Source organism: Anopheles cruzii, chromosome 3 (genome assembly GCF_943734635.1).
Source record: "Anopheles cruzii chromosome 3, idAnoCruzAS_RS32_06, whole genome shotgun sequence".
NCBI lineage: Eukaryota > Metazoa > Arthropoda > Insecta > Diptera > Culicidae > Anopheles > Anopheles cruzii.
In genome coordinates this window covers 2,588,664-2,612,611 of record NC_069145.1, presented here as the reverse complement: position 1 = coordinate 2,612,611, position 23,948 = coordinate 2,588,664, and the positions used below count along the sequence as shown (strand labels likewise).

The following is a 23,948-nucleotide window of genomic DNA, read 5'->3' as shown; positions in this document are numbered from 1 at the left end:
TGGAGTCGAAAAGTCTCAACTCTGACCCACGCACACACACACACACTGAGAGGGCGGCACCGTAAGTAACGCATCCAGAAACTTGCCGGAACCGTAGTTCCTCTTTCTCGGAGTTCAAGGAATAAACTTTGTAGCGGACGCTTGTGCGCCCTTTTATGAATCCCACTTCCTTTGCCCTCGTTTCCCTGTCGATGGCCCACCCGGGGCCAGCTGAGCCCCGGTGGCGGCGGTGCATGCGAAACTTTTCCAATGAACGTCTCCTTAACGACTTCTTCAAAGTGATGCAGTGCGCAGCGTTGGGCGCAACTTTTCGCTGCACACTCTCGATAAGTGGGTTTGCGAAAACAGAGTTCCCTTCCAGAGGACCTCCCAGCCGGGGGTGCGTAATGATTGAAAAGATGTGAAAAATTTCCAAAGAACCCCACCGTAACGCTGATCGAACTCTCCGAAGTGTGCTCCGCTCCGAAGGTTTCGGTTCGTTATTGTCGACGCAATCAGCTCGAACGCTGAACGGGCATCGAAAACGGGGGAAAAAAAACCGGCCAACTCTTCGGAAGTAGCGTGTTCCACCCACCTGTATCCTGTTGATCGAGCGCGACCATAATTTACGGCAACAATGGCACACAAACGAGGCACACACCGTGGAACCCAATGAAGATGTAATTAAACGCGTAATGCACGCGCCGTGTGATGCTCCTGGCGGGGGGCAAACGAGTGTGCTTCGTGGTCATAATGCGCGTGTTGCGCCTGCAAAGAAGCCCCGTACCCGGGCCATCAACTTCCGGTTGAACATCACCAATTGCCGCCACCGCCGCCTCGTAATCTGCTAATCTGAATACCACAAGTTCCGCGTGTCGAGCAACACGCCACCACGGCGCGTTCCGGTGCTTTCTCAGTCCTCACACAGACACACAAAGAGAGACTACTCGCCGAACTACTCCGAATAATACAGGCCCCACGATTTCAGCCACTCCAGGCACGTTTTCGTCAGCAGGAGCAGCAGCATCAGCAGCGGCAGAGGCTCCACGGTATAAATTGTTCCGTCAGCTCATTTCTCGATAGCACTTCTTCGAGAGGGGCGCAAACGCCTGTTTTGCATAAATCTACAACACATTTTCTCTCCATCGCCCGCCGGCATGTTCCGGCGGCAGCCAGCCAGCCAGCCAGCCAGCTGCCACCGCGCCTCGGCCGGGCCCAACGAGTTATGGCGTGGAGCATCTCCGACACGACGATGAGATTCGATATGTTCGCGGACTAGAGCGCCCAGCGGGATCCCCCTCCCCCCCGGTCCGTCGTCGTGGCCACCCGTTCACGCCCGGAATTCACACACACACACACACACACAAACGCACACGTTTGTGCAATCAACTGAACAACTCAATTTGTTGCAGAAATGTGTTCGCTTCGTTTTCGAACTTCAAACTTCCAGTTCCAGTGTCGCATTTTTTTTCTTCTTCGTGCTCCGTGGGCGAGAGAGAGAGAGAGACAGTCGCCACGTCGTTACTACTCTTTCGGTTGTGTCAATTTTATGATGATTGAAAGTTTTAATCTGATTTCGCACCGGGCCAGGAACACATGTGACCGAGTTGCCGATCGTCCGAGGTTGCCAAAAAACCGCTACCGCTAAGGCTTCGGGCTCGAGAGTTGATCCGAGACCAAGTGAAGCGCCAAGAAGAGTGTCGTTTCACGGGGTCCAGTTGAATCCGTGGCACGGCGCCATCGGCCGCCCATCATGCGGTCTGTCATCACGCCCCCTTCTCCGTCTTGGGACACCGTCCAAAAGGCTAGACACCTGAGCACTTGGGCGCTAAATCGATGGGAAAATGATGCGATCCGGACCGGCCGAACCGCGCGCCCAGTGGAAATATGCTAAAAATAAGCAAATAGCCTTTTTTATGCGGCTCGGCGCGGAAGTTTGGAGCAAATTTATTCCGGCCCCTCTCTCTTTCTTGCGCAAAGTCCGGCGGATGAGTATCTCGAGACGCGATCGCGCGCGCCCACTCAGAGTAGGCCGCAGGACCGGAGGAATAAAAGTGGATGCGAAAGATTCGGGAAAGCCGCGTCTCGAGCCCTCGGATAGTTCGTTCGAATAGCAGCGGCGGCCAGATCGAAGGGCATCCCCGGATTGCGGCCCCGGGGGGGTTGGAAGTAGCCTGTGGGCGCCCGCGAGGAAGATGAATATGTTTGCCTTTCGCAAACGAACCCGGACAGGCTTTATACCCATGTTACAATCGCGCGCACGACCCGCACCGGCTTCTAATGTGTGTGTGTGTCGGGCGGGAGGAACCGTCCAAAAAAAGGATATCTTCATTCACATGGACCCCCCTGTGTGGTGGGGCTGGAAAATGGGAAAATATTTATTGAAGAAATTTGTTATCTTAATTCGTTCCGTTCGCTTAAATGGTGATTGAGTTAGAATTGCGTTCGCACCAATCACAGCCGCACCGTGCACCGCTCGCGAACGCATTTACATTTTAAGCCGATAAGACAGGGGATTGGCTTTCGATCATTTTAAATGATGATGCGGAACGTGACTAGACTGGGGGAAGGAACTGGGGGTTGAGGCATCTGCTTTAAATACTCGGTACTGGCCGGCACCGAGGGCCGCGTAATCCAGGGCTAATAATAGCGTAGGAGCAACCGAACGAAAGCTTTAAGCACACTTAAAGCAGCTGCTTACATGGCAGGTTGGTAGGTGGCTAAGCGGGCATATAAAAATGTCTAATATGATTATTGTAGAAATTACAATCGAATAATCCATCCCGAGGAAGTTTTAATCCAGCGGGACAGTAACCTAATTAATATTGCAACAAACCTCAACCTACCGTAAGCCTCGTTTAATTGTTGTTGTTTGACGAAAGACACCACAGTAGATGTGAATATAGATGGTGTCATACTTTCCAGCGTTGCTGAAAGACGTTTTTCAAACCACAAAAAAATTTAGAGCGTTCAAGTAAACCCAATACTACGTTTACAGTCGACAATGTCGTTCATTGCGATTTCCATGGTTCCGAATGCAGATGAAGTTCCTTTAACATAATCGGTAAAACCACTTCACATTTTGTTATATTATAATTTAACACCCTTACTAGTATTCAGAAGCTTAAAAACGAAAACTTCCTGAGCCAATCGTCTCTTATGCTCAAGCGTTCGCAGACCGAAGTCAAGACAAGACACACGAAACGGTCAAGCAAAGCCTGCAGAATCCGACAATCGGACCCAAATTGCTTCCTTGTCGGACTTTAGTGAACACAGAAGACAAGAGCTGAGCGATATCAACACGATATAATTACGAGTCGATAGATAGATTTATAGAATTAGACAACAGAATTATGCTAACCAATGATTAGCTAACGTCACTTTTGAAAATAGGTCTCTTCAAGCGAAGTACCTAAGGATTGGTGATTTAAGTTGAGTTTGTTACCTTCGCCAACCTCCAATGCCGATCAAAAATGTCAAACTGTAGTTGGTTTTCTTTAAAATAAAACCCAAAGTTACACTTCACCGTAGTAGCCAGCGAAACAAGTGATGCCAATCCATGTTTCGCATCGCAAACATCCAATAAAAGGCCCTTTTCGTCCATCACAGAGTGCCGTCGGTCGAGCGTTCGCTTAGCAACGCCGTAGGGCAGTTGCAGCAGCAGCATCGGCAGGGCCCCATGGACACCCAGGACGACGTTGTGAAGATTGTGTGCGGCAGCATCATCAGCAGCACCATCGATGGGACAGTCCGTCACGATTCTCTCGCAAGGCTGGCGGCAGTCCTTGCTTGCTTGCTGGCTGCTGCAATGCAGTGAGGTTTTGTTTTCAATCCCTGCCCTGTTTCGTTCACCACCCGATCGATTGACGGGCGCGCGCCTGATGCTGTCATCGGGGCTGATGGGCTCCCAAGTGAGTTGGAACACAAAAAAACACTCTCCTATTGATCCGCCGCAGGCCCCTTCGATTTACTGCATTTCTTCACCACTTTCGGCGGCAGGACGCGTAGAAGCGTAGAAACAGAGGCCGACTCCAAAACGGCAGTTAAGGGACGACGCAGGCAAAAAGTGTATCCTATTCGGGGGGACACGCACACACACACACACAGTCGCTACAAAAAAACACAAAGTGTTACTTCGCAGTAAAGTCGGCTGGCTGGCGCTGGCCAACTATGAAAATGAACTGCACCCGAGGCGATTGGGCAACTCTAAAATCCAATTTCCAGCAGCATAATTACACTATTACAACGCCATAGTACATAGCCCCGCCGGACATAGCCCCAAAGCGTTCGATTGTGAGCGTCGCGCCGTGCAAATCTTTGCCCGGCATTGTTGCGGCCCCTTCCGCCCGTCTGACCTCATTTAATTAAACTTTTAATACTTTTCTTTCGCTCCGAGTTTCATTTCCGCCTTGCTGGCCACCGCGGTAAGATGATTGCTTGTCCGCTTTTGTCGCCGCGTCGAGGTGGTGCTAAATTCGCCGTGCATCGAAGGGACTAACCGGTTCCGGGGACACGGCACGGCCCGGGGATTTTCCGACCGGCGCGGCGCTCAAGTCGTTGTCGCCCGCAAAGTGTTGAGCCGTGCAGTATAAACCAAACGCAGGTGAGCAGGCGGCTTCGGCGGCGAAGGACAACTTATAGGGGCCTCTCTGGGGCTGGGGCGAAAGTTTAACTTTGTTTCATTATTCAACCAGAAAACTACGGCGGCGGCGGCAGCGTTACACTTGCCTGCCCCACCGGAATTTCCTGGCGCGATTCCTTGTTTCGCGCCAATTTTCGTGCGCGCAAACGTTGGCTTAGGACCTGTTGTGGAGCGTACGGCTTAAGTTTTCGTGCTTTTTTTTGGCGGGGAGGTTAAATTGTAAAATCTTACCTTGTTCAATCTCTGCGACATTTTTTTTGCCGCGCTCGGTCGGTTTCGCTTTGTTTGTCCTTTGCTTAATTCCTTTGCCGTGGCGCAAAATCTAATTCGCAACTTGTACTGCGCTTATGCTTTATTTTTCTTTCCCCAAGCTTACTGTTGTCGTTGCCAGGATTGTAAGTTTCGTTGTTCTTACACTGCGACTCCCGCGTGACCAAGGCGATAGAGAAGCCGTGGGTCACTTTGTCCCGCAGGACTCGCAGTAAGTTGAAAAGTGCAAACAAGTGAAGGAAAACTGAGTTTTTAATTTACTTCAACTCATTGTTCAATGTTCCAATGCTTCCTTGCAATCGTTTCTGGTTTGTTTGGAGATTTTTAAATTAAGCATAGTTTCTCGTACGGAGCGTTATGGCGAACTATTTGCCAGATTTATTCTAATGTGTTTGTTTAATTTTTGGTCTTTATGACGACTGCGAAATTAATAACATAAAATGCAACACCACCACACGCCCTTTTATCGTTTCTTTTGCCTTTACGAACGTGGTGGAACGGGTTCGGTTTTATGGTAATTAATTTGCGCAAAGCAATCGATCGGTCCACTTTCATCTTTGTGTCCCTCTTTCCGTACTGCGGCCAATTCGAAGTTAGCCGCGGCCGTGGAAAATCTTCAAGAGCGACTTTTTGAGCGCCTCTTACCCGGTCACTGGTCACAGCTCCGAAGAGTTTCCGAAAGGCAAACGCCCGAAGGAATGAGCGAAACGCTTTAAACATGTACTTTCATTTGCTAATGAGTTATGTTTCGTTCCGTGCCGTTCCATTCCGTTCCGGTTCCTGTTTGATCGCTCGTCGTGGGCCGCCGGGACCGGAAACCGCCGTCGGAAGTTTCCGTTTGCTTTTTAAATCGCATTTTCAATTAGATTATAAACCATAACCGAGACGGAGACGGGATCCGCGCTGACGGCATCTTAAACAGCGAGCGATTTCTATGGCGGACACTCACCCCAGCTTCATTTGATGAAGCAACATCCGTCTCGTAAATGCAGTACGTCTGTCACTGGCAGCGGCATCCGTTTGGGACGTTGGCCATTAAGGAAACGGAATGCTTCGTGTTTCTTCCGTTCCAAGTCGGTCCGGCTTCGATCCGCTTGACCACTCCGAAATGGGGCTCGCCAAAGTGAATGTGCTGATCAAATTGAATTGTAAATACGTACACCAAACGGATACGTTCTCTTGCTCTCTCTCTCTCGCTCCGGTTCTTGGTAAGGTCGCTTACACCCCATAACCGATAGGAGCAATGAGTGGCAACACAAGTTCGCAGTCGACGAAGCCTTCTACGGAGAACATTCTGTCGCCCTTCGGTGCCGAGTTTCTCGATTTCTTACTGACAGCTTTTGATATCGATCAATCTCGCAACTCGCCGCTCGATGCATCGATGCTTCCGACCCACCGACCGCCGAACGGGTGGACAGACGTGAAATTCCGTCGTCCACCCGACCCACCCGGCATCCGGCACCGCAGGATCACCGATGTCTTTCGGCCCGGTGCAACAATTTATGTGCTCCACTAACGATAACATGGTCCCGTGGCCGGGAGTCCGGTGCCCGTCACAGACGACTCGTCCGCCTTCATTCAATGCCCGGCACTTCCGTTGCAATTTCGCATTGCACATTAAATTGTTCCCCCGTCGGTCCCGGCCAAGGGACGAGTTTTTCATCGCACCCGGGAGAGTAGTGCCGCCGCCGATGCGATTGACGAACGACCGCGCGACGACATTGACGGAAAATCGACCGAACAATCTTCCCCGGCGCTGGCGGACAAGACGTTCGACGGACGGACGGACTCGCGGGAAGGACACCGGAAGCTGAAGCATTCACTTCCGACCTCACCGCCATCGGTGAGCTTTTGTGCGACTGGCTGGCTGGCAAAGTGGGTTGTGACAATGGAGCAAAGGGAATCATTTCACTATTGCCTGGGTGAACGGGAACGGGACTGTGAACGGTAACACCGATCCGATGCGGAACGGAACCGAACCGGTCCGGTTATTTGTAAAATATTGTCATTCATTGAAAGCAATTTTACAAAACGCTCTTTTATGGAAGAGCAGTTCTATTATTTTGTTTTTACGTGCATTTCTTTTATGTCGCAGAGCAACATAACAATATAAAGATCGTTGATTCGATACGAGTCCAATCGAAATGAATATTTGAAATGAATGATCAGAATATTTTACAGCTCAACAAGAAAATTCTCAAAGCTCTCTACAGGGTGTTCCATCACGATCCAATTATTAAATTGTTGAATAACTCCGCTATTTGTCAGTCGATTTTGGCAAATGAACATGATTTTTATAGAGTATAAGATGCCGTTTATTGATAATTTACTCAAAATACAATATCAATCAAGTGACCGCCTCAATTAGACACACAAAAAGCGGCCCTTTTTGGGCATTTTTCATTGTTCACAGTTTTCACAGTTATCCCAATTGAAAGATTACTTTCAATGTACAGCAGTACAGTTTCAGTTCGCTGTTTTACCGTAAATTGATCCATGACTATAAAATGGCATACATTAACGTTTTAGAATTTGACTAAATGGTCAAAATCGACTAAAAAATGGCGGAGTTATTTGACATTTTAATCTTTGGATCGTGATGGAACACCCTGTATAAATCTAATACCCTTTTTTGTCTCATAAAGACATTCAATTTCAAGCCTTTACTTTTCCATTACTTAACCCTTATGTTCACTGTGTAAATGGCTACATGTTTGTGGCAAGCGACGGTTAATTACATTACATTCTCATTAAATATCCTATTCGCCTTTATGCGCCGTTGCAGTTCATATTTCGTCCCATTCGCATTAAGAACATTTCATCGATCTAAAAGTGGACACCGCAACGCAATGTATCAATGGTGTGTGTGCGTGTGTGAGGAACGGTCTTCGTTTCGGCCACCGGAAGCAGACGGCAGACGTGTCCTGCGAAGCGATAAATCATCAATGGCACTCAACAGTCCGGGGGCCCGTTGGTACATAAATTTCATAAAACACCATCGTCGTCGTCGTCGTCGTCGTAGTTGGGCGCGCACTCGGGAAATTAGCTCTCGTTAGCAGGTTTACAAAGACGGGTTCGGTGCTCGGACCGAGCGCGGTTGCTGGGGTTCTGTTCGGTGTCTCCAGCGCAGCGCATACTTCGGGGGGGGGCGCACCAACCAGCCAACAAATTACCACCGCAAGTAGCCACTTGCGCCGCCGCCGCCGCTTCACATGTGCCAAAGGAGGCGCAGATAAACCAAAGTGTCACTACTGGAGTCGGTACGTGTCTTTCCCCGCTGTTCGTGTGCGTGTGTTCGTTCGCCATTAAATAACGAAAGCATTTGCCATTTGCCCAACAACCTGCCGGGACGATCTATAGTTGCAGATGAATTAAGCTCTCTCCAGGCTCTCCCGCCCATGCGGAAAAGTGGCACCGCTTTGCTTCGCTAGAGGTTCGCAAACACTCGAAAACAATATATTTTCCACAACACAACAGCAAACGGCGCACGAGCTTGGAGCGTCGGAACCGAGGCCGAGGCCCGGTGGTTTACATTCTATCAAGTGCACTTACGTTCGTTCAGCAACAAGGATGCACTTCGTCCTCCGTCGGTCGTCCGGGACCGGGACACTCCGAAAAAAGCGGCTCCCCATCGAGGAAGCGAAAGACAAACAAACCTACACTCCACTAATCGGCACACCGTGGAGCGGGGGTCCTGCGCGTCGCATCGAGCCGGCACGACACGATTCGATGACGATTGCTGATACAAATTGCTGATGCCATCCCGAAACCCGCCGTCGCCGTCGTCGTCGGCATCGTCGAGTGGGCTTGCCGAGTCACACAGCCCAAATTGCATCCCTTCGGGGCCCGTGGGCTTCCTTCCGGTGCTGGTTTATTGCCACCGGGGCGTTGCCTGGCCGAGGTTGGTCGTAACTTAGCCGACGACGAGAGGACCCGATCCCGGCAGAGCGCAACAAAAAACTCCGGAACTCCGGTGCGTCGGATGTGATGATTGCCACCGGCGTGGAAAACCTCGCTACCATCGATTATCCTGTCGAGAGTTTTGAGATATGTGAGCGCCACGAACCGGAGGACGCCGGTGACAAGTCGGGCTCGAGCTGCAGCATCCGATTCGGTTCGCTTCATTGGCGCGGCCGGAGCGATTAGCAAGAATCGAGTAATTCCCCGAAACATCGAAAATTTCCGTGCCGATCCGAGATGTCGCCAGGATTACGACGATTTCCAATCCAATCTCGGTGGCCATCCCCTTCGGTATCCTGTGCGGACCCGGGTTTGACACAATCTGAATACACCGGGCACCGGGACTTCGGACGTTACAGCGTTTCTTTTGTTTCTCTCGCACCGTTTCCAAACCGACCGGCGGGGTTATTGTTGGCAGTGAACAATAAAATTCTTATCGATTTGTGTGATTTTCCCACGGCGCACAGGAGGATCCTTTTACCGTACCCGAACCCTCCCTCTCGGGTGGCTTCGGTGAACTGTAATCTCCGATTCGTGCAATTTTTATTGCACCTAACCTAACCGACCGACTGGAACACCTTACGTACCTGGTGCTGGAAGTCCTCCGGAATCGCCCCCCACCCGAAAAAAAAATCCGGCCGGAACTTCTCCGGGAGCCACAAATCCAATCACGGGATTGTGGGGGGGGTCACACATCCGGGGATTGTTACACAGCCCAGAGTTCGGGATAAAATGGTTTCAATTATTTATGTGCCACGTACCCACTACAACACCCGGCCGAGATCGAGGATAGTTGGCAAGCCGAAGGATACAATGGGCCCCCTCCGGAATGGCGAATTATTACCGGGCATCTTCCGTCTCCCGTTCGCTGCACGTCCTTTTGGCCACCTTTTGATCAAGCTCAGCTCAGCCAGTCATCGGCCCAATCGAGGATTTGTTTATGATTTACTTTAATGGCTGCATCGTCTGGCAAGGGCAACTAACGCATTCTGGTGGGCTTTTGTTTTGTCCATTGTTTCATTGTAGCCGTTTTTATCGAGAGACACAGTACCTTCCTTTTTGGTGTGGTAGCCAAGGTTCATCCCTCTTTTTTTCCCGCGCGCAGGACCTAGATCGTGTTCCCGGGATGCTAGTAGCCGGCCGGCGTTTTCTATTGTTCCTGCTGCTTCCTCGTTTTGGGGATTTCTTCTTAATTCACTGTGGCCACCGTGTGCCGCAGCCGGATGTGGACGTTGTTGGGTGAAACTTTCTTTCCCTCCCATTGGGCGGCCAGATTTTTTTATGTTTTGTTTTGATTTTTCTTTCTCTCTCACTTTTTTGCTCCACTAACGCCACGGTTTCACGGTCCGTTTTCCGAGCCATTGGGGAACCCATTTGGGCTGGTCGTCTTTTTGCTGGTCGAGGGTCGAATTTTGAACTGGACTTGTCGTGCGTGCGTGCGTGCGTATCCTTAACCCTCGGCCTCGCCGGGTCCTGTATCCTTTTTTCCGAGTAGTAAGTTCCCGAGTCCGAAGGGTCTTCAATCATTGATCATATGCGCATTCGATTATCTACTTGCCCAGGCCATCGGTTGGTGGTCACCCACACCCGCCACCGTTCCGCTCAGCCAGCCAGACAGCCCCCGGCCCCCCCCCCCGGGTGGAAAACATATATTTGGAAAGTTTCGCACCAGGCCGACCCGGGGGTGGATCACGTGGTTTGTACCGAAAAAGGATGCCATATGGGGCACCACCCGAACCGCACCACGTCCGAGAATCCTTGCCACTTAGAGCTCCGGAGCTCGGGCTCGGCAGCGAACCGGACCGGCTACTAAATGGGCACCGGCCCCCTCTAAGATGCTCCCAGATGCCCTGGCTTCTGTTCCCCAGGCCCCGGGCCAAACTGGGCGGCATTTTTCCACCCATTTCGCTCGCAGGCAAATAAAGGGGTCTCGACCGAAACGACGACGACGACGACGCCGGCGAGTGCGATGGTGAAGATATCCTTTACACGCCGATTTTCAGCCGATTTCAGCCACACGCCACAGCCCGGGAGCAGCCTTTTCTTCTGCCATTTTCCGACAACGTTGGTTCGAAATTTTTCCTCGGTGTATATTTTATTCAACAGAACCGCTTCGTGCTTCTTTTTTTGTGCTATTTGTTCACCGAGAAAAGAGCAAACGGAAGGTCGCTGCTCGCAATGCCCTTCGGAACCGATGCAAACCCTAGACCGAGCTATGCTTCCCTTTAAATACATTATACCGTCTTTTTGTTCCACCTTTTTCTTTGCTCCTAGATCGGTCGGCAGGATCTTCTTACGGGGAACGGTCTTTTGTCGAGGTGGGACGACCTTACACATCGTGAAGGTTTTGCTACCGAGCCGGCGACAAGGGGCTCTTCTTGACTTGCGCTAGCTGTAAATCATTCAAGATGCATAAATATAGTTTGGTTCATTTTTTTAGCCGAAGAGCGATAAAAATAAGACCATATAACGATCGCTTCTGTTATGTAGTAATTATTAAACATGAAAACATGGATTGCGTCATCTTGAATTCCTGTCCCATCGCAATGTGTTCCACCTTCGACTCCGGCCAAATCCCGACCCAGGACTGCTCCTTTTTCGTGCCATTCCGTCTATTTTGCTCGCAACAAATATTCCACCCGCCTCTGCTACTACGATGCGGGGTTGATCCGCCGCCGCCTGCTCAGCTCTGCTCTGCAGCCATTTTCCTTCTTAACACCTCGCATGGCAGGTCATCCTTGCGGTACATTAGACGGCGCGGCCTCGGTGTGTACGTGGTATGTGTGACGTTCCTTTTGCCGGCGACGTCGGGTGCCCTTCAAGATGCTCTCACGTCACGGTCCGGGTCGGGGCCACACTTTCTTCTTTATTTCGGCTGCCCTCACACCGGAGCACCGGAGTTTCGTTTTAAATATTTTATACGGCTTCTGGACTCCCGGATTTAGCAACGGACCGTGCGTGCGTGTGTCTGTCTTTGTGTGTGTGTGTGGTAAATTTCACTTTTTCCACGCCACCGTTCGCCCTTTTCGGTGTCCTTCTGGTACCGTTTTGTGGTTTTATCAATTTATCATACGGAGACTCTTGCTTTAAATATGCGCGCCGGGCAGGAAGGTACCCCGGCCGGCTCCGGAGTTTCGGCAAACAATGATTTGATTATCGGCGAACGATAGGGCGGTGGTCTGCGCTTTTCCCCGAAGGACCACGCTGTCGCTCCATTGAGGAGGGAATTTCCTAATAACTGGCTGTGGTTTCCACAGCCACGGCCACGTGGCTGTCTCTTGTTTCGATTCCTTTCGGAATTCCTATTACCATTATGAGCATTAGCAACAATTTGCAAAACTGCTGCTCACGGCACCGTGTTTAATGGTTATGTTTGGAGTGAATTAAATAATGGTGATCTTCTGCACCATCGGACAGACCGGCCGGCCGACCGACCGAAGGCGAAGGCGGACTGTAACGGAAATTCGAAACGGCCAACTTTTATCCTTCAATCTGGAGCTCGGTCTGGGTTGAATCCAGACCCAGAATAACCCAGATTCCCAGCGCCTCAAGGTTCTCCGAAGTAACTTGTCTTTCAATGCGACTCTACACGCATCTTACGGGCCGCTCCTTTCGTACGGTGTGTTACACCGAGCACCGGATGACGACTCTGCATACCATCCCCCCAAAAACCGGTGGCGGCGAGCCGAAAGAAGTATCGCTTTCCCGACCGCAACCGACCGAGGTTCATTCATTTTCGAACGAACGCCGGAGCCGGGACCGGCTCGCGCATGGAAATCGGACCAGAAGGTGGGTTGGGCGACGTTCGGGCTCCTGGCCACCATCGAGACCTCGCTCCCGGGGCGCACGACTCTAACGATGTTCCCTGTATCATTTTAAATAGATGAGCATGGAATTCCAATGAGATTTTTCACTCGGCTGTACTTCCGTTCGCTTCATCTCCGCTGTCTTGCCGCCGCGCCCCGAGTGTTCATCGTCGTCCTGTGGGACGGTGACGGTGTGTTTCTATTGTTCCGCCACTGCTGCACCACGCAAAGCAAGAGCGAGAAGATGTATCACTTACACTCTGTTTGTTTATGAAATTAGAGCTTTTATTTCTTCTCTGTCGGAGCGCTCTCTCTCTCTCTCTCTCGCTCTGTCGCTGTCCATCGTTTTGTTCTTTCTCACGCACGGTGAAATACGTGACTAGTGGTGAGTGACGTGAGCGAGTGACTAGAATAAGAATATTTTCTTTACATTATTTTTCATTTCCTTTCGGACGGGAGGATTCGACCAAAGAAGTGTCACTTTTACAAAATGCAACTTTTTACACCTTTTTACGCCATCGCTTCAACGAAGAGCAGTTGTTAAAGAACTTAAGTTTTTGAATATTAAAGAACTTAAGAATTGCATGGCCTTCTATCAACCATACTGTGCATTAATATGCACCAACAAAACAGCCACACTCATAGGTTCCGTTTTTTATTTAAATGCCATTTTTAATCATGAAAACAACACGTTGATACACCATTTTAATGAACAAAAGTAATGGGGAAGTCACAACTTAACAATAGCACCATTTAAACGCATTTAACAAACACTTGGTCCCAACAATAAGCAAAACGGAAGCGTGCTCCGCATCAACTAGCCTACTCCGGTTCCGGGTGCCCATGACAACACTCACTCGCCAACTACCACACACCTTTCGGACCGCAAAAAGCGCACCATCAACCCTCCGAAGGATCCACACCGTCCTGTGCCGGAAGCAACCAGTGCCGTGCCGTGGACCATGGTTCGCCAGGAAAAAATGCAAAAAAGGAAGAATGACGCTTTCAAACCCTTCCATCGCCGCGAATGCTCTCGCACAATCAGCATCCTCGCGGCCACGGACGACGGTTGCGACGACGACGGATTGCACGAACGGTGGACGTTCCGAGTGCCATTCTTCTCGACGATGCAATGATGTAATTTTAAGCACAGAGAACGTGGGACGTGGGTGTAAAAAACCGGAACCCGCCCCCCCCGGAACGTGCAGTTCCGTTTGTTCCGTTTGTTGCGTTTCCAGCCCCACCCCGGCCATTTTGTGAGTAGCTTAATCATTTCTGCATTCCACCGAACGACGTTTGCCTTTCATCGTCAGTTCGTGTCCGTCGCGGTCGGGCGCGTGTTAAGCCGGATCCGTCGGGATCGCGGTGAACCGCCATTTGCAACACACGGACACACGGCGGCTAATCAGTAAATAATAGCCCTCATCCCGCGGTGGCTGCCGTTTGACGTGGCCACCGTGTAATTCACTTTTTTGGAACCATGTTCGAACCGATGTTCGATGTTCGATGTTTCGTCTTGTTGGCACTATCGCCATGGCCACACATGGCCACTAATTCCGTTCACAAATTACGCTCCGAAAGCACCCGGTGGCCGTGGCCTTCCCAATCACGGACACTCGGAGTGAGCAACCAGGACCTAGCAACCCGAAAGATCACAATAGGACCGACCGGGTGCGACAATTGCCGAAAAACGGGCAAAACACGGGGGAAAACTCGACCACAAGTTCTGCGGCCGCGGTTCCGAGCCCGGGATGCTTTTCCGATTTCCCGCTCGCCAGTCACGGGGCGTTGCAATTTGGAGTTTTGTGCGAAGGGCAACGATGTTATTTTTGTGTGCGAACGTACCGAGAGGGGCACGTCCTGGTGGTGGTGCTGTGGCCACTCCAGATGCTGGCCAGCTGAAGAACGGTCCAAAAATTTCTCATCGCCACACGCATGAACAACTTTGCTGTTCCGACTGATTTTCCGACTCTCCGCCTAAGTGGGTGCCAAGGGGCGAAGTCCTCGTCGTCCTGGCTGGCTGGCTAGCGGGTACTGCTGAATAATGTCTGCTACTCCAAACTTTGACTTCGTTCGTTGTTTTTTTGTTTTGGTCAAACATTTTGTTTTTATTTTTGAGTGTTCTTTTGACGATCGCCTGTGGGTTGTGGGAACGCTCGCTCCAAGAGCCTCCAAGAACTGGAACCGGGCAGAGGAACACATTTTAACTGATTGCGGAAACACGGCTGGCGGTGGTGTTGGGTAGGACCGGACCGGTGGTAGTGTCGGGGCAATTGGGTATTCTCGAAATAAAAAAACTAGCTCAAGCCAACCACGCCACGAGAGCATGCCCGAAACTGGCGAGACCCCGGCGCAAAGAGGAAGGCATTAATAATAAAACCCGACATTCGGCTAATAGAACATGAGTTGCTTGATATTCATCCGGGACAAAACCCCGGGACAAACCTCAGACAAGGATCGCCCGGCCCGGCCTTATCGGTAAGGATCAGCCGACCCGGGGGCCCGGCCTCGAAGTTGAATATTGAAAAGTGTGCTCGAAATTTTATGAAACTTTCCCCTAATTAAATATGAATAAAGTTTGGTTTCGGGCCGAGCTTGGCCGAGTCGGGCCCTCTAATCCGGCAGCAAACACGGCAGCGCAGTTGACGCTGGGTCGGGTTCTGAGCCGACAGGGCCGGGCCCCCCGGGCTGCTCCTGCAAACCGAGCGATAAGAATGAATGGCGGCAATAAATCACGTTTTGCGCAAGGTTTCGATCAGGGGCCGGGAAAGGATTCGATGCCACCACCCGGATCGGTCAGGGCTCGGTGCGAGGCCTTGTAAAGGGCCCTTTGAAGGTGTGGGTTGATTAAAGTACGCAGCACGCATACAACGATCTGTATTACTACGTTAGAAAAAGTCCCACATCTGATTGGCTGTGCCGAACATTTTTACAACATTTTTTAATACAAAAATGGCCGCTCTTCATAAAAACCCCTCATTTCTGGCTTCAAAGTGAAGCACGACGCACCGAAATCAGTTACTACAAATACCACCTCACTTTAAGAAGAAAATTTTAGAAACTACCGCTAATGTCCTAATTGGACCGTCTTACCACAAGTTCGCCGTTCAAGAGCTACGTTTCGGCCGGGACGGGGAAAAATCCGTTTGCCTCCTGCAGCAGCAAACCGAAGGCATCGAAGGCTCGTTAGCCAAACGCATGACACAATTAGGTACGGCCGACAACTTAATAGCATTAATCAAAGCATGCCAACATGCGGTGCCGCCGTTGTCGATGATGATGACGATGTTGTTGGTAAGGAAGTTCGCCCGGGCGCACGGCATGCTGCTGCTCGGTACGGAGCACTCCAAAGTTTTTCGATTGATTCGTTTCATTTCGCAAATTGACTGCCCTTTTGGGCCGCCAGTGGGGCCAACTTCGGCGGTGCTGCTGACGGCGGCGGACTGTTATTGAGTGGACGCGGACGACAACAACTAATTTATTTATATTCTCACCTTCGCGCAAGGCATGCCCCTGGCTGGTCACGTGGCCACCGGCCATTTTGTCTTCGAAGAACGCGCAGCGGTAGGCCACGACCTCCGCGCGCGTGGTGTGTCCGGGAACACCACCACTACGGCACGCACTGGAACCGGAAACCCAACGGGAGGTTGTTTGTTCTCCACCAGTTCGAACCGTTCGCTCGCGAGCCTCAATCTCGTTCGACGCTGCGGGATAAAAAGCGTTTTCAATCAATCGTTTTATTGGCCTGACGGCCGTGACGGCATCCGCCAGCATTGCCAGGCGTGAGTGCGTGAGAAAATGGACCACCACGACCGGGCTTGTGATTGGATTTTGATCGGCTCTATTAGGCACTGTCCTGTGGCGTCCCCTTAGGGGGTCGCCAAGCAAACAAGAGAAGTAAAACAATCAAGTGGTAAAAATAACATTACTTTTAGTAGTCGAGACGACGGCGTCATTAAGGGAAGAGTTTGCGAAGAAAGCTGCAGGCTTTCATTTGATGAAATGGCGTGCTGATGCTGTGCTACCAGGATCAACTGGTACTTACGGTTCTGAAGGCTTCTGATGTTTTAAGATGACACCAATCCGTGCGATGCAACGCTCTCCGTTGCCATATTCATTATTCATCCGGGTTCGTTGTCGGGTTGCTATGATTTGCAAAAAGCCCTCTCGGAGTCTCCTGCGTTAAGCGCACTCTCTGTTGACACTCGACGCCGTGTGCATCGAAGCCGGAAGCCGGAAGCCGGAAGCCACAAGCTGCACACCCTGTCTGCCTGTCCCCACAACACGCAGACACAGCTTGGTTCGATTTCCAGCGAAGACGACACCGGTCTCCGGTGTGTGTGTGGTGATCCGGACCGATTCCTTTGCCGAGAGGGCAGATGAAAAATTCATCTACACCGGGTGTCGCAGGATGCCGGTCCCACAGCCCACAGCACTGTCGGCCGCCTCTTACTGCAGCAGTGTTTTATTGAGTCCCATAACACGAAGGATAACAACAACAAACAAACAACTAACCGAACCGTCCTGGCCCGGCATGGCCATATTTAATATTCCGTCAGCACGGGACCCGGGACCCAAGTGATTCTTCCGACGGGCGGGCGGGCGGTTCGGACGGTCCGGGGGGGGTGCAAAGTTTATACGTGAGAATCCTGTTTTGTCTCACACACTGGCACACACACATGGCGGCATGCTCCCTGAGGAGATTCCACGCGGAGTCTCGGAGTGCCCTAATGGCAGCTTTACGGACCGCAACAGCTCATCGCACCGGCGTGGGGCGGGATCCCACGGCCACCCGGGGTCGGAATGGGAGGTAAATAATTCATCGCCCACAATTTACCGTAAATAATAGAAGCAATTAGGTAAGTTTCCCATCGGCTAGATTAGCGAATGGATGAATAATAGACGCCAAATTACAAAAGTCGTCCATATGGGTTCCACTGGCCAAAGCGGCCTAACGGAACTCCTTGGAAAGCGCAAAAAAGTTGGACCCGTCAGAAGTTGCCCTTAGAAATATGATTCGGACACACGCGCCCCACGTGGTTCCCAATTGACCTTCGCGATCGCCGCGAACGTTGGCAATTAATGATCGGTCATTTGGAACGCATAGAGCCCCGGGGAGGGGTGCGTGCTCATTATCGACAGTTGCGAAAAGTTCTTTGCCGTTACGAGCGTGGAGAAAGGGCCTCAAAACTCCACGTCCACAGTCCCAACAGGTTGAAGTGTAATCTCCAGACGGAAATTGCCGGCCACGCTTATCGCATTGTTTCATTAGTTATGTAAATGGCGCCTAAAGATAGCAACGAATCCACGTTTTCTTTCTTTCCCTCTCTCTCTCTCGCTCTCTCTTTCTCTCTAAAGTTCTTTAAAGCGATTCACTAAGAACACTACTTTTTTCTTGGCATCTTCCTAGGTACTAGAACCCGGCTCCAGCCCACTTAATCCATCCCGTGAATCTCTCGAGCAACCAAAAAAGGACCCGAAAGGACCCGCAAGGACCCATGCTTTGGAGCTTGTGTGTGTGCTTGCATTCCTTCGCGGGCGCCAATGAGGACGCCTAAAACGCGGGCGCACTGGACAAACTGTGTCGGACCGGAACTGTTGGCTACGCGAGGCGAACCGAAACAAAAATCGCTAAACGAAAGTACCGAGCGCAGCGTTGGATTTAGGATTCGTTTTCGCACGTAGTGGCCAGTTCTCGGCGTACCAGAACTTTGGCTGGAGTGTATTAAGTTAATCAGTCGAATGAAACGGAGCTCCAACGGCAAAAAAAACAGTCCGACACCGTCGAGGACTCGCGCGGATAATCAGAAACATTTGTACCATTAGGACGTCGGCCCGTCGGCCGTGGCCGTGGCCCGGACTAACGTCCGGCCAGCAGAAAGCTAGAAAGCCGTTTGGCCGGAATTCGGGCTATTAATATTCAAATTAAGCATCCAGCGACTAGGTTGCGTTGCTGGGCCGTTCGCTTCGTCCATTGTACTCGCGCGCGTTTCGCGCCTGAATTCAAGAGAGCGGAAAAGATGGAATAATAATCATAAATTTGGAGCCACCCGCCGGGTCGGCTTCCTGGCCGGCCGACTCTGTGCCCAGCACCAGCTGAGGTGCGGTCCGGGAAATATTTAAATGAAATGGCGTGTCAAAATCCGGATAAGAAGTACGCAGTTAGTGCCGCGCACGGCACCAGAATGGACATCTCCCTTTGCTTTTTTGTTTGTTGTACGCTCCGTTCCTTCCTTCGCCATCCATCCACGCAGCAGGATGAGTTGTTGGTCGCGCTCGAAACCGAATCTCGGCCCGCAATCCGTTCGCTCGGACGGAGTCGCCGGGATCCCGGGGAATAATGGCCATAATGAGCCCTAGATGTAGCCTCACGGCGACCGGGACATTCCTGGGATTTTTAACTTGTTGTTGCAGCTAATGGCTCCGAGCGGAAACAGGGGAAACCCAGATGAAACTTCCTGCTGCAATGCAAGCAATGTGTACCTGTGTGGCAGTTTTGAAACTCCGCTCCGCTCCGGTGCTCCCGCTCGTTAGAGCTGTCGCGGTGGGTGGGTAAAAGTACGCAAAAATGGCACTTTCTCTCTCCGGGCCTCACATCCTGCGAGCTCGTAAACAGTGGAATTTACGGTTAGAAAAGTGTTACGGTCCCCCCGATCCCGTGCTTAACCCTGTGTCGCAGTGCCAGGAGGCGCGACTAGTTCGGAATGCTGGTTCCTCCTGTGTGCGTTCGGTTGCGGTTCCCTACGCCGCCAGACGGTCGAAAAGCCGGCAAAGACGGTCCCGCCTCCTTGGCCACCCGGTGGGGGGGGGTTGTCAACCGAAGGGCGGCGGGGGTATAATCTGATTGCAGCACTTTCCACGCATCAGATTACGGCGCCCCGGCTGGGGCCATCTCGGCACCGAGCGACCGACCGATCGAATCGTCATTACGCTTCACCGGAGTCAACCCAAAAACGGCTACATCATCAAAATTACCCTTTTTCCGGGCCTTCGGACCCGGGTTCCGCACGGACCGGGACCTCGGGTCGGGCGGAAGGGAGCTCGTTCGGAACGATAATGAAATTCTTTCTCACTTTTCGAGACGCTCGCGAGCTATTCGCCACCGCGCGGCGCGTACCGAAAGATTTTCCGGAGTTGGAGGCCACCGCCCGTGGTGAAAACTTTTCCTCACCCCCCCTCCCCGGGGGTGGTCTCCGCGGGGAAGCCGGACGGCGGGACATTGATTGAGGGCAGTCGAACGAGGGAATCACAGGCCGCAGCAGTTTAATGTAAATCACGGGGCGAGCAAGTCATAAAACGCGACCCGGGACGCCGCGAGACCGCCGCCGGCGGGCCTCCCTTTTCCGGCTGTCAAATGGCTCCGGCCGGAAGCGCTCAGTCGGCTCGCTGGCCTTGCTCAGGTCAGCGATGCGCAACGCGGATGCCGAGCGCTTGCGTAATCGGCGAATTGGAAACACACGCCCAAAAACGGGAACACGGCATCGGCCGTAAATGCCGCCCGTTTATGTATCTTTCAATTTGTTTCACCACCCGTTTCACTGGTGCAGCACTTCCGCACCCACCGTACCCACACACACACACACACGGGCGCAAACATACGCGGCCCACGGTGGGGCAGCAAATTTGTTTGCCATAAACCGCTCGCAGCACCGAGGGCGGCTGATCGAGAGTTTCGGTGAAGAGAAAAGTTTGTCCACGACTGTGACTGATAGTCAAACATCCTCCGCCTCCTCCGCCGGCTGACGATCAAAGCAGGCCGGGTGAGTTCTGTGGAAGTGTATGATTGGGGTGTCACGAAAGTAGCGTCTCCGACTACAAACCCTGGTGGATCTCCTCAGATGGAGTTTGTTCAGATTTTTGACAGATCTGAGAGTTTTTTTCCAATTGGAGAAGAACGGTTCCCAAGTTCTTCTGGTTGCTAGGAGGGGATTTTACACACATCTCGCCTACTTGCCTATCGCTTGTTCTAGAAAACAGTTTCCAAATTCTCCACTGTTCGAAATGACCGTTCCTTGCAATGGGATTTCGATGAATTTTCTTCCCTTTCGTTGTACTTTATTTGTAAGTTTTATCAAAACGTCAAAACATTACATTTTAGAAGACTTTTTTAAAACATTCTTCTTAATCATTCCTCTTCGATGATTGATATTTGATAATAGATGAATAAGAGAATGTCTTCAAATAATTCAGTTGAAGTAACTCATTATTTTACTCCAAAAATTCATGGACCTCATGGATTTGATTGGCCACCACTTCCGGAACGACCCAATCATGGTGGGAACGAATGATAAAAGTCAAAAATTCTGAAAGGCGGCCCAGACAGGCGGGACAGGCGGCCCCGTGGCGGAAGACAGGCGGGCTTCCGAAAATCGGTCCGGTGCTCCCCGCTGGCACCGGTCTTTTGGTGAAATGAATGCAGAATTGAAAGCCCAAAATTGTCTTGGATTATTTAATTTACCACCGGGATCCGGTTTACCGTGCGGGAGGATGTTCGCCGGCTCCCTGGAGCCCTCGGGGTGGCCACCGACGAAATGCGATGCGGTCTGCGGTTGACTCTCGATTTTACTCTCTTTTCCCGGTTTTTGTTTTCTTCCTTTTCCGAACGCTGATGCTCCCTTTCGGCCACTCCGCGTGGGTCCTTTCATTTCACGATTCTTTATACGACGGTATTGGCTTCGTATTCTCGTTCCGTCGGCCCGGGCCCTAAGTTCACGAGCCTCTAGGTTCTTTTATGCTCCAGTCGATGCTACTTTTATGCTCTGAGGCAAACAGTTTGCGTGATGTTCATCTGTTGAACTTTGCCTGGTCTTCGGGTCGGCGGCCGACTTTCGATTTCTCCGTGCCCCGCGGGCAACGGCAACATAAGGCCGCGCCATTAAATTACGGCGTGGAGTCTTCCCGAGAAGTGCGCCATAAATAAAACAGGTACGCCGCGGGGGGCCCCCAGGTATCTTATCCAGGTTTTACGGTACTCATTAGACGAGTCAAAAGCGTATTGAAATACGATTTGATTTATAGCACAGGTACAGCTGCCAACATTCATTAGCCCGGCGGGGGCCGTGAAATTAAAACCAAGCTCGAGTTTAAGGCCTGCAACCATCTCCGGTGGGAGCGCACTTTTAGCACGACGCATCCTCACGGTTATGTCCTTCCGAATGGCGGCCCGCCCCGGACCCTTTCGACTTTAATTTTAACGAGCCACCAAAACACTATTAAAGCCCTCTTAAAATCAAACACCACTCCGAATGGGTGTCGAATGTCTACAATCCCCCCGTGACCCCCACGCCGACCTCGTGACCTGCGGCTCTACCCGGAGCACCCCCAGTAATAAAGCCACGTGGCACGTGATGGGTTTGAAGGACATAAATCTTGGGCGCGCCCGTCACGGGACGGCACCAACGGCAACGGCAAGGTAGAGCGCCTTTTTACGGCTCGCACTTGCTCGAGGTTGAGAGGTGTAAAAAGAGGTGAAAGCGGCCGGAAATGAAAAGTCAACCCCCACAGAGCCGGGTCGGGTCGGGCGTTTCGGGTGAAAACAAAGCTTCCGAGACCTGACCCGCATTCCACGGATGCTCGCCACCGGGCACTCCGGGACTCCGTCCTCTCAAGGACGATCTCCGAAATGGCTTGTTGGCCCGTTTCAGATGTCCGATTACTGGTGTTCGTGGGCTGGCACTCGGCTTCGGCTTTCGGCTGTCTGTCTCTCGCTCCGGGGGCGGTGTTCCGGGGAACTACTCCTGGCTCCCTAATGTAGACATTGTACCGGAGGCCACACGGAGGAAAGTTTTTTAATTTACCAAATTGATACCTTTTCCCCGGACTCCGGCAAACAGCGCACCGAGTTGGGGCCGCAATCGCATCATCGCGCCGCCGCAAGAACTCCGGAGCTTGACGTGGCGAGCTTTCTTTCCAAATCCGAACCCCGGGGGCCTCGGGGGGGGAGCAGCTGGTGGTCGGTGTTTACTTTGGAAGCTCTCTGCCGATGGGGAATACTGGGACTCGGCTCGGTACATTGGCAACCGAACTGAATGTAAACAACATTAAACTCATCCTCATCGTCGAAATGGAGCCAAACCGCAGCGCGCGCTCCCCTAGGGAGGTCCTAAACTCGCACGGGCAGCAGCCGCAGCGAGTAGTGCAAACAAGACCCGCTCAAGATCAAGATCGTGTTTCGGTGCCGACGACGGAGAGATTAATATCTTTCGCCCATATCTCGCGTACGTGCTCGAGGGTCCGCGTTCTCTCGGTAGCATAAATAATTTACTCAAATGGGTGCGAAACCTGTCACGGCCGCCACGTTTGAGTTGCTCCCTGGGCCGGTTCCTTTCGGACCCCTAATCCGCTGCCGGTTCTCGATCGATCCCGGGCCCATCACGGGCCCATCAGATAGTGCGCATAACTAACAATTTGTCGGCCGTAAAAAGTAATCGCAAAGAAAAAGGGTGATTTTATTAGCATACTTCCAGCGCCGAACCCAGCGAGAGGGTCCTGCCGAAGGCCGGCCCGGGGCCTAAGTAAATAAAACGGGCCTATTTACACTCGCTTCCGGAGACTGTGCTGATGGCCCGAGAAGCATCTTAAAACCAAGTGCCGTACGTGCGCGCGCCGCGATGGTCGTTGTGACGCATCGGAAGTGACGCGAGAGTGTGTATCTGTGTGTGTGACCGGTTGAATGATTATTACGATTATTGCAAACGTCATCCCGGGCGTCCCGAGCACGCGTTAGGGCCTGCTGGATGAGCCGGCAAAACTGACAAACCTCGGCGCGCACGTGACCCGCGCCATGTGCGAATGTGACGATGGCCAAAACGGGCGGCCCGGTGACCGGCAGCGGCGGCGGCGGCTGCGGGTTAACGGCGACTAGTTGGGCTTCGACCTCATCGAACCGTCGATATCGCCCGGATTGAGGAGCGCCGTCGAGGAGCGTCGTTGTCGTTGACGTTCGAATCGTCATAAAACGATTTCACAAAATAGTGTCCCGAACCCGAAGGCAGTGTGCGTGTGTGCCCCGTTAGTGTGTGTGTGTGTGTTTGCGCGGCTGAGAGAATATTTTACAAAATTTATGAAACGGCCCCGTTCGGAACCGTTCACAAATCGCAGCTCATAAAGCGAACGGAAAAGGACGAACGGGCTATTTTTGGTGTGTTTGTCTCTGCCCGCGTGTGTGTGGGTGTGTGTGTGTTCTGTTTTCCGGAGGGACCCGGAAGCACCATTGGAGCGCAGCGCATCGCAGCGCGCCCCGGTACCGATAGCGACGAGCGACGTGCGAAAGTTCGAAACTTCGATCGAAA

The 23,948-nt window shown here is 51.9% G+C and overlaps 1 protein-coding gene across 1 annotated transcript in view; it reads left to right on the top strand.

Moving 5' to 3' along the window:
* LOC128274907 (glycerol-3-phosphate dehydrogenase, mitochondrial) overlaps positions 1-23,948 on the top strand; it is a 281,955-nt gene that overhangs the window by 207,399 nt on the left and 50,608 nt on the right. The window lies entirely within an intron of this gene.